Genomic DNA, 10978 nt, shown 5'->3' on the forward strand with positions numbered 1-10978 from the left:
CAGAAAGCAATTCTGATCAACACTCGCCGCTGCCCAAAGCACTATACTTTCTAAAAATCTGAAATGATAAAATATGTGACATATTTCCTCCCCGCACATTTCACTAATGGAAGATCCTCTGCATTAACACTCCAAAATATATCATACCCTTGGGAACCTTTGGATATTGCTCAGCCGCCTCTTTGGACTCGATATATTCTACGTTAAATTACTCTGCAAATCCAGGGCACGCTTTTAAAGTCACTCCTGCGTCCAGCCAAAATTGAAGATTTGGGTGGCAGATGCTGCAGCTTTCTTTTTCTTCACTGTCTTCATAAAAGAGGAATTTTTCGTTCTGCATCAATTATGTGCAGAATCTTCCAAAAGGCTAAAGATTAAGTTCAGGTGCTTGCCCGCAAATATAGGCCTAAAATGTGGTTTAAAATTAAAACCACCTGTCTCCATAATAACAATTATCACAAGAATGCGTTTCACTCTAAAAGTTTCATTCTGGGGTATTTTTTATCGCAGTTTTCTGCTTTGTTATTATTATTATTGTTATAAATCATTTCTGGTAATGACTCCAAGGATTCCTCAAAATTGCCCAAGGCACTGTATCTTACTAGCCTGAAGAAACCTGTAGAGAGGAGACAGGGGGAAGCAGTCACAGTTTTTGAGGTGGGAGGAAAACCCCAGAGGAAAATTCTGGGTAAAACCCACAGAATTAGGTAGGGACTGAAAACCCGATCCACATGTCGACCGGGCCAGGAATCGAACCGGGACCGCAGAGGTGGAAGGCGAGGAAAGAACTACTACGCCAACCTGACTCCCGTAAATAGAAAATGTGCATAACGTGAATAATTCCGAAGATGAGTCCAAACACACAAATCTGTCTATTACTTGATCTTCAAAGCTTAAATGGTCGGAAATTGGAGTTCAACGATTCTTGAGAGACAACATTATAATTATATGGCGTACCACCTTCTGAACACACAGGGATCCACTAGATATAGCTTGTTTACTTCCATTTCCATACAAAACTCAAGAAAGCTAACAAAGGTCAAATGTGGACGGCCAACACCATAGGTGTTATTCAACACATAAGACATTTATGCCCAAACGATGAATACGGGCGTTTCACAAAAGTGCGCCTCCAAGAGTTTGCAACGCGTTGACCAATCACAGTGCGCAAAATCTGTCGACCCAATGCGCATTTGGAAAGGGTCGACAGATTTCGCGCACTGTGATTGGTCAACGCGTTGCAAACTCTTGGAGGCGCAGTATTGTGAATCGCCCGTAATGCCGTAATGTTTTATGCTTTTAAAAATTATTTCAAATCCTGAAAAGGGCTCAATGGTGCCACGTTAACAGTTAAGATTATTTAAGACTGGAGCGTTGACAGGATGCAATCCAGAGTTCTTACACCAATATCATAAAAATCACAGGGTTTTATTAACAGAAGTTTGCCTGCCCGTATACATGTACACAAATCTTTTTATTACCTGAAGTAAGCAGATCACTGGCTGGCGCAAAGAGTTTCAAGCAACGGATCTTGTACGAGACTGAGAAGCTAGGACAGCACGTTGTTTGTCTTGTTACAGCAAGCGGTAACACACTGTGGCAAGCCCCCCGAATGTCACTTGAGTTCCCCGGGGAGCCCCGGGACGAGACGCGACGGCTACACGCACGGGCGGTGCGGGAGTGTAACTCAGCCGGCTCCGAATTCAAATATCCTCCGGTGCGGTCAGGGAGATCTAAGGAAGCTTATAGCATCGTTTCGAGGCTTTGGAAGGTTTTCTCAAGCTGTTGAGCAGCAATGCATGGCAATGTTTGCCTAACCCGCGTTACGTGCCTTGAGTATATTTGAACGGCGCAGGAGGGAAAACACAAGGAACGCTTCCGAGTTTCGTCCCGTCACGCCCCCCTGGCGACGAACAACAGTAACCGTGGAGTTTCTAATCTCTAGTTTGTTTTAATGCTCAGTCACCAGACCTCCTGCGGCTTTAACAGTCGTTTAATTTGAAGTCAATCTCGACAAAAGGAAATCAAGAAACAACTGACAAACCCGAGGTATGATTGGTGTTGGTTGACAAGAGAAACACGCGTGAGAGGATTAAGTACCGCGAATTTGTTTATTCGATTTTCAGCGAATAAACGTCATTCAAGTCCCTACACTCAAAACGACGCATAGCATTTGTAAAATATCCTCGGCCAACCTTGCTCATAACAATCCGGGACGGCAGACGACGACAGTTTAACCTTGTTCTCATTGCAGAACTGGCGGCCGTTCCATGGGAACAAGGTACGGTATTCCCTTCAGATCGCCGCCTCGGGGTGGAATGATCTAGGGATCGTTCTCACCGGTGTGTGGATGTCCCATTGGGCCAGTGGGAAATGGTTCTTTTGAAGTGCCCCCTTACATTACAATGACGTCATGTCGATGGACCCAACATCAGCCCTACAATGCTCGAAGAAAAGCCCTTTTGTACGTACATTTGTGCGCAGAAATGTGTCGATATGACAATGACATTTCCATTTTGTTACGTTCGCAAAAGAGAGCCGAGCAATGCGTATACATAAATTACAAGTCGTTTCTATTTACCGGGTCTGAATAAGATGCTGTATACCGCATTTGCCAGCAAGGAGATAAGATTTTTATATTTCATACGCAGAAACTGCGTGTGAACTTTCGCTGTTTTCTCGAAAGGTTGAGTTTCCACTGCAGCACTGGAACTTATAAGCCACTTCCGAGCGCGCAGCATCAGAGATCGCTTGCCGCTGAATCTGGAAATCGATTCAAATTAAATCCCTCAAAATCTGCACCATTAGGAGGGTATAAGTTTACATGATGGAAAAGACAGATGGGTGACGTCAACAACTGCCTGGATTGCTGTAAGCCGCCGACGAATTGCTTTCGCTCGTCCATTTGGGATTTTCCGCTGTCAGTGTAAGTACAAGTATAAATTATTGGATCCCAACAACCGGTGCTTTCACCGATGTTAAGTCGTGACCCGTGGGCTTTTTTTTGGGGGGGCGCTTGTCCAAAACAACAGAAGCAGCAAAAACATCAACCACAACACCAAACAACAACATACAACAACGACAAACAACACCATCAACAACGAACAACAGCAACAATAGATCTAGAGGGAACAGAAAAGCAAAAGCAAAAGAAACAATTGGGAAAATGAGGAAAAAGGAACTTATCCAAATGTTTTATGCCAAATCTGAAAAAAAGGGAAAGTGAGTCGCGGAATAAAAAATAATCTGGCACCACCCCATTTCACGGATTTCACTGAATATGATAGATTCAGGGAACAAGATTGAAAATGGCTTGTCCGTGAATAAGGCCTAGTACATCTCGTTGACGACGATCGTGCAATGGCACGTGTGTCTTTGAAAGATGCGAGGGTAAATTGTGAAGCCATTCCTCACGGATCTCCAGACACGTGCGTTACTACAGACAACGGCCAAACTGATTTGAGCAGGGATTTACCCCCCCCCATCGAAGCGTCCCCCTACCCCCGCAAGGAGGCCTTACGACCAAACATTAAATTTTGAGGAGCAAACAGCGAGGCTCGCATGTTGCACCTGTCACAACGATCTACGCCTGATGGACGAGATGGGGAAAATGACGGTCGAGTTGGAACGGGGTGAAGTCGATGGCTCGGCGACCTGCTTTCTCGGTTCGAAAAGGGCAGATTTAATGCATTTTGATCATCGTTTCTCGTCTGCCATGTCGACAGATGTAGGCTTACTGCCCGATTTAAGTCTCATTTCATGTTAAACTAGGCAGCTTATCTTGTTTACAGCATGTAAAAAGACTTTATACTGCCGAGATTTTACCCCAAAAATTACTCAATATTTTATTTACAATAACTTGATTTCAGTCGGTATTAACCAGTGAGACATGAAAACAATACAAACAACCAAATCGCCCAGAAGCTAAAAGTCCAATCAAATAATTCTCACTTCAACCGACGAACTGACATCCTACTACCTAACTCAACCATGTCGATCCCCAACCAGCAAGCCAGCTCAATCCACCCAAACAACCCTACCCAACCCGAGCCACCCTATTCCTCATTCAACCCAATTCGGAAACCTGCATGACCCAACTCAACCAACCCAGCCAAACTCAAACCAACCCCATCCAACCAAACCCAACCCTACAAAACCTAACCCAACCCAGCCCAACCCAACTCACTCCACCCCAACCCAATCCAACGCACACTAACCGAACCCTAACCCAATCCTAACCCAACCCACCAAACCCTAGCCCAACCCAACATACGCCAACCAATTTCGAGTATCGTTCTATATCGCTGCATGCAAGAATTCATTCTTTATTCATCTTTCCTTGAAATGAATGATTGAACTGCAAAACAACATGCAACAGTTTGACTTGTATGCCATTTTAAAACCTAGCTAAGCCCCCACACAGCAATTCGCTCACTTTTCGGCTAGTTTCTCATGCATTAATCAGTATTGTGGAAGATGCTCCAGCATAATCGGTCTCTCTGGAGACACACATTATGAAACTGGAGCAAGCCGCAACACTGTACCAGTCCACAACCTCTTTAACCTCTCCCGGGATGGACTGTGTCCAAGCAGCCCTAAATCCCTACCGACAATTACTCAAAGCGCATATACATTTTCATATTTACGTGTTTTCCAACCTGGGCTGTCAGCGTCGTAGCGGTCAAAGCAGGTCTGCAGGTCAGCCTGACAGGCCTATAAAATACCAGGGTGGACTGTCAGTCGATTCCCTTGTGCACATGACGTTCTCTTGGACCTTCATAATTTTCTCGCTTCCTTTTTTACTCGACAATTAGGCACGGGTATTATTATGAAAGAGAAATGGGTTTGTTGGTACACCATGGAATCAATCTCTTTTGGAACGAAGTGTGTCGACTCCTGAGGACAGCCAGAGCACACTAGCCGAAACGTCGAGTTGATATACTCACCGGTTCTTTTAAGAACCACACCTCGTCCAAAAGAGATTGATTCCATGGCGTACCAAACCAATTTCTCATGTTTCACCCACCATGCAAAGCTTCAAGTCTTATACTTAATTATGAAAGAGCCCAGAGTAGTGAAGCCCTTCTATCCAGTCGATATTACGTAATTTTGACGGGCTCTCGACCAATCAGAGGGCCGGATTTGGCTCCATGTGACCCTCATTAACATAAAATGTGGAAACACTATCTTCCTTTTACACGGGGGGGTGTAATGTAATTTTGGAGGGGACCATGGAACGTACCATTGCATGTATGTTTCTATTTGTTACGGTGAGCGATATCATCTGTACAGGAAAAAAAAAATAACAAGGGTACAGGATATTTCATTTTTCCCCACTTATTTTAATTGTATGTACGAGTGTATGTAGGCCAGTATTCATAAAATACTGTAAATCTTCCCCAACCCTAACCACTAAGGTGTGTGTAAAATCATACCGAAATCAGAGGTTTGATCACTGTCCAGGCGAAAACAAACAACAAAAACAACCAGAACCAAAAGAATCAAGAAACTAATTTTACCTAAAATTAGGAAATACGGGACCATGTAAACAAAAATGCCGTACAGAGAGAGGAAGTCGGCGCAATCTTCCCCTACATAGGACACACTCTAGAACTCTTTACCTTTGCATGCCATATCGTTAATTAATAGCCTTTGTATGGGTACAAGACTCCAGCGGGGATATGAAGGGAATAATGACGTAACAACACCGAGTCATCTATAAACGGCAAGCAGCCGGGCATATCCCACGTCTAGTCATCCACTTATCGACAGGTCTGAAATTTCGCGGGGTTTTCAAATAGTCGTGTTATATAGGAGGCTTATTATCGATTCCCTGCACGACACAATTTGTATGTCTGTGTATATCACAGCCCAAATCATGAGTTACACCGTCAACATTGTCCTTAAAAGTATGGACTGCACTGCAGAAAACACGGGAGTAAAACGTACACACTATAAACATAAGAGTAAGAATACAGTATATGGTTCAATCCGCCGTTGTCTAATCCAACGAATAAAAGATTCAAAGGCAGTTTTGGCGAATCGATTGAAGTTACGTATCCCTCACTGAACAGACTGTTAGGTGCAGCCTATTAGGAAAGTATTGGCACATGGTAGCTGACATTTGGGAGGTTCAATGTCCCAATGGTCTGAATATTGCTGTAGAGTTTGAGTTGTACTTGTCTGTTAGGATCACACTGCAAACCCATTAAGTTAGAAAGTTTGCTCTGTTCTTGCTCATTTCATCGCTCGTTACACTGCTCACGTACCCCTTCCTTGCTCATTTACCAATTTCACTGTTTATTCTCGCTTTTTCATTGCTCCTATTACATGTACATCTCCTTTGCTTATTTATTGCTAAGTTATTTGTTATCATTGGCAGGTGATCAGAAATACAGTTACGAGGATACGAATGTACCCAATATCATACTAAGCTCGCATTTTTTGTCAATGGTCCTATCTTGCACCTAGACCAAACATGAGGTATAAAAATTAGATCATACAACCAAATAAAGCAAGTCCAAGAATGAGTATTTCTTAGCAAAGATTTGCTTTCCATGGTGTAGAAGAACAGGTGAAGACTGGAATCTATTTACTGGACTGAACAAGCAGAAGACTACGTTGAATTCAATTATTTAACAGACTATTGAACCTTACATGGACTGTAGTGTTAAATTGTAAATTGCAGCGATCATTCAACTTTGACTTCATTTTGCGTCACATTACCCATCTAACAGGAGCCTGGTTACTAATTACGTTCAGTAAACGTATACCCTTCTGAAAATATGAACGCTTATACATTTACCGTTGCCCGTATGTCAGCGTATTATAAATCATATATAAATTGCTTTCCCCTCGCAATCAATTAACACAGACCGGAAATATATTTCGTTTGTGTTCCAGGCAGTAATCAAAACCTAGATACACCATTTTGGTCGGGTTGAGTGACGAAGGAGGTGTCCAGGGTTGTGATGACTGTCCGTACTTACACAAAAGAAATATGCTTCAGGTCTGTGTTTATATATGATTTATAATACATTTATATTTTCAGAAGGGTATACGTTTACTGAACATAATTGGTAGCCAGGCGCTATAATAAATAAGATATGGGCATTTGACTTTCAATAGTCCAGCCATCTTATTTATCAGACATTATTTCATCAATAACAAGACGTAATTCATTCACCAATCTTATAAAAAACATAAATGTTGTGACAGTGTCTGTCCTGTGTAGCATTGCACCGTGTGTGAAACTCATTTTAAAAGAAACAATTACCACGCCCCATACTGTTTTAGTTTTCACCTTTTTTGTCGTGCACAAAGAAGTCGTTCCACTAACTTCAATTCAAATTTTGTTGGGTACACAATCGGTGGCATAACCACAATGGGGGGTGGGGCTGGGGGCACATCCCACCCCCCCAAAAAAAAATTCCCGGTGCCCCCTCCCACTGACAAAAAAACGGAGGAATGGATATTGAACAAGGCTAACAAAATACTTGCCTCTAAAAACACACTACTGAAAGCTGGTGCCCCCCCCATAAGATGCTGGTGCCCCCTTGTGCCCCCCACCATGTAGCTACGCCACTGTACATAGTACCTGGAAGATACATCCGATAGCACACATGTTCACATAGGGATTACAGGAAAAGCTCGAAAAAAGTTAAGTACCGTAACAGGTCTATCTTGAGACGTAGCGCCGTCCATTTCCGAAAACAACGAGAAGGAAAGCAAACAGAGACAAGTCTGCTGGCAAAAAAAACGGCACACGTGGAGTTTATACAGGGGGGGGATCCAGTAAATAAACAAGGTGATAATCAACAATGGAAGTCAATCGATAAATCACACAGACACGGGTCTATTCTCGTGCAACCCTAGGGAAACGCTGAAGAAAAAGTCGCAGCTTGAATGGATAGACGTGTACACATCCGCTCTTTAAGTCTTTCCCTCTCCCCCCCCCCTCTCTCTGCCTATCCGTTGGGGGAGTCTGCATCAAAAGATACGCATTCCAATTGTGTATCAACAAACTGAAGCTGGCCGGACAGACGCTCGTGGATTTGATTTCAATGCTGTATGGTTTGTCGAGCTGAAAGGCATGCGCAATGTGAACTGATTAGACGAATTTGAGCGTTGATGCTCTCATTTCCATCCTGGTGAATTAAAAGAATTCAGATATTTCAGGAAATTTAAAAGGGCCCTGAGTATACTTACTTCTTAAACACATTTGATCAAAATGTACATGAGGGAAAAAGAAGCAATGTAAAAAAAAAGAAAGTATGTATTTGCCTGCAACTGGGCCCCCTATTGTTCCTCTTCTGTTTGTATTTTAATTTTTTGTAGAAGACCACCCATATGTTTTGTACACAGTTGTCAATCGGGGAACCTCTGTCAATCGGGGACCTTATTGTCCTCTATTGTTCAGGGTCCCTAATTGAATGCACAAACAGACTCATCCACATACGAAAGTGTTCAGAAGTCAGGTTGACTCATTTTCAGTACTATACTAGAAGACGTACGTTGTGTCTCGTAAGAACTGTCTACGAAACACTCTTCTTGATAGGCGCGTAAACTGAATTTGGGCGCCGAAAACAAAAGCCCCAATATTTAGATAAAAAGGGGAAAAATAAGTTTCCATTTCAGAGAGTTTCATGTGCAATTTTTTGGTAATAATTCCAGTGTACTGAAAGAGCATAAACGGTGCTTTGTTTTGCTCAGTTACTTGTTCTAAAATAGGCAGGAGTTGCTTTGTTTGTGTTCTTTTTTTAATTTAAAGCATAATTTGTGATTATTTTTTACTTTAGTTTGCTTTCGTTTCACATTTCCCCGCAATAAAGGGTAACGATTATGAATTTGAATTGAAACTGAAAGAAACAAAATCAATACAGAACAGGCACTTTTTAACGTCAGAGGATTTGTATGCGGTTTTCGATCCGGAGAACGAACGACCGTAACCCAAAAATACGTACAGAAAATTTTGATGTGACCCTACAAATGACGAAAACATCGCCCCTTTCATCCATGGTGAATACGGCCATTTCACAATAGTGCGCCACCAAGAGTTTGCAACGCGTTAGTCAATCACAACGCTCGAAATTTGTCGACCCTATCTAAACGCGCATTGAGTCGACAACTTTCGCGCATTGTGATTGGCCAACGCGTGGCAAACTCTTGGTGGCGCACTATTGTGAAACGGCAGTATTGTGATATGCCTGTCTTCAAACATATTTTCCAACACTAACGTATACATCCTCGCACGAAACTTGTCTGCCCTCAAGCAGTTTACCAACCTCTAGCTGACACAGAGCCGCCGTCAGAATTAAGGCTTGTTTCAAGAAAGAGCTTTTGACAGTGAGTCGGCGCAGTCGATGGACGGCAGATGTAGAGCCGAGTCCAAAGATTGTTCGTACTTTTTTCACAACTCGGCCGTATATAGGCCTACGTACATGATTCTGTAACGTGACAAGCATATCAAGAACCCGGACAATACTGCTTTTGCAACAACACGCTGAGACCACTTCGCCGAATGATATTTTGTCAGGGAATGCACGGCATTTGTGTAATCTTATATAGCCAGGGAAAACTATTTATTCCGATGAGGCATGCGTGGGAGACACCTTGTGCAACAATGATAATGGCCAACCTGTGAAATAATATTTGCATGGCAGGGCTCGAGGTCTTAAATTACATGTACACAACTTACACAAGCAGCGCAATTAGCACTGCATTTTGAAACCTGCTCCTTGTTTTCGAAACAAAAGAGGGCCTACAGCGTAAACAGACATTGCAAACAAAAATGACCTACGACCCCTGACGAAGCATTGTTGTCAACACTGTGGTGTCTAGTGTCCTTGTTATATGTGCTACTGCTTTGCACAATCTTGCCATGGAGGTATTTCCTACCTCCATGTTCTTGTTAACTAGAACTGATTAAAAAAAGGTGATCAACATTCATTCAAACAGCAAATTCGTACCAGAAACAAATATTTTATTTTACACATTTCATTGGCGAGGAGCATCTGACAATGACACGAAAATAGCTTGAACACTGAGTAAATATCTCTTCCCAGAGGGGACTTTAGTGACGGGGGCATAAATGCACACCCCTGTGACCCTAAGCACTCCGACCGGTATAAACAATTGACCTGTACATCGGCGTCTTCAAGAATGGCCACTTTTCGGGGCAAGAACGATACTGGAGGACACGCCTGCGACGGGCCCAAACCTCAATGCTCAAAGGATGCTCTCACCATACCACAGTCGACTGAACAAACATGATGACAAGCAGTAACAGCGGAGCCATTCTACCTTACCACTCAGGAAAGATTTTAATATGTAAGTCAGCCCCGATCGTGAGAGTCCAGCGGGTGAATCGAGAAAAAAAATGTCAATCATGACTGTGGAAGTTCATATATTATAACATTTCCCGTACGAACCTATTTTCAAGACTTGCTGAAGGAAAATAATGACGAATGAAAAAGAAGACAGAGAACAAGAAAGAACAAACGAAATGGGAAAAAAACTGAAGGAACTGAAAACCATCAATCTGCTTGGAAAAAAATCGGAGGTGACCCCTTGGTCTCCTTCCACTTGTGTTAAAATATACTTGGTTCATTGTAGGTGAGTGCCAGAGCCCAGCACTTGATACGTTCAACGCTACAACTTACAATGCGGGTAGAACTTCACACTCACCTGCCACAAATTCCTGGTGCCGCGCGCTGAGTGCATCTTCCACATCGCCGTGTTTCCCGGGTTGTGTGAGATCACGGCTAGCTAGCTCCATGACTCGCCTTCCCAAACATTCAACACTCTTTCACCTTCCCTCGACCCCAAAAAACCACCATCTTCAACACTCACCTCCCAAATCATGCAGAAGTGGACTCTTGTCATCTTGGAAATGCAAAGATCGGCGGAATCTCTGGACGGCTCGCGAGCCAAGGATATCCACAGGCATTGTTCAAAGTCGCGGGCTCATGCTGTCTAG

At 43.0% G+C, this 10978-nt stretch overlaps 1 protein-coding gene across 2 annotated transcripts in view; it reads right to left on the reverse strand.

Annotated features, from left to right (window-relative positions):
* Positions 1-10975, reverse strand: part of LOC110977683 (uncharacterized) — a 36030-nt gene extending 25055 nt beyond the window's left edge. Inside the window, exon 1 of one of the 2 annotated variants that reach the window (XM_022231988.2) lies at positions 10852-10975. The gene's annotated coding sequence lies outside the window, so the exon portion shown is untranslated. Of the gene's footprint in view, positions 1-10686 lie in introns of both variants that reach the window. The other variant, XM_022231987.2, reaches the window with a different exon arrangement.
* Between the last annotated feature and the right edge of the window lie 3 nt (positions 10976-10978).

The sequence above is a fragment of the Acanthaster planci genome, linkage group LG12 (genome assembly GCF_054643075.1).
Source record: "Acanthaster planci isolate LZ-2023a linkage group LG12, COTS_SCS, whole genome shotgun sequence".
Taxonomy (NCBI): Eukaryota; Metazoa; Echinodermata; class Asteroidea; order Valvatida; family Acanthasteridae; genus Acanthaster; species Acanthaster planci.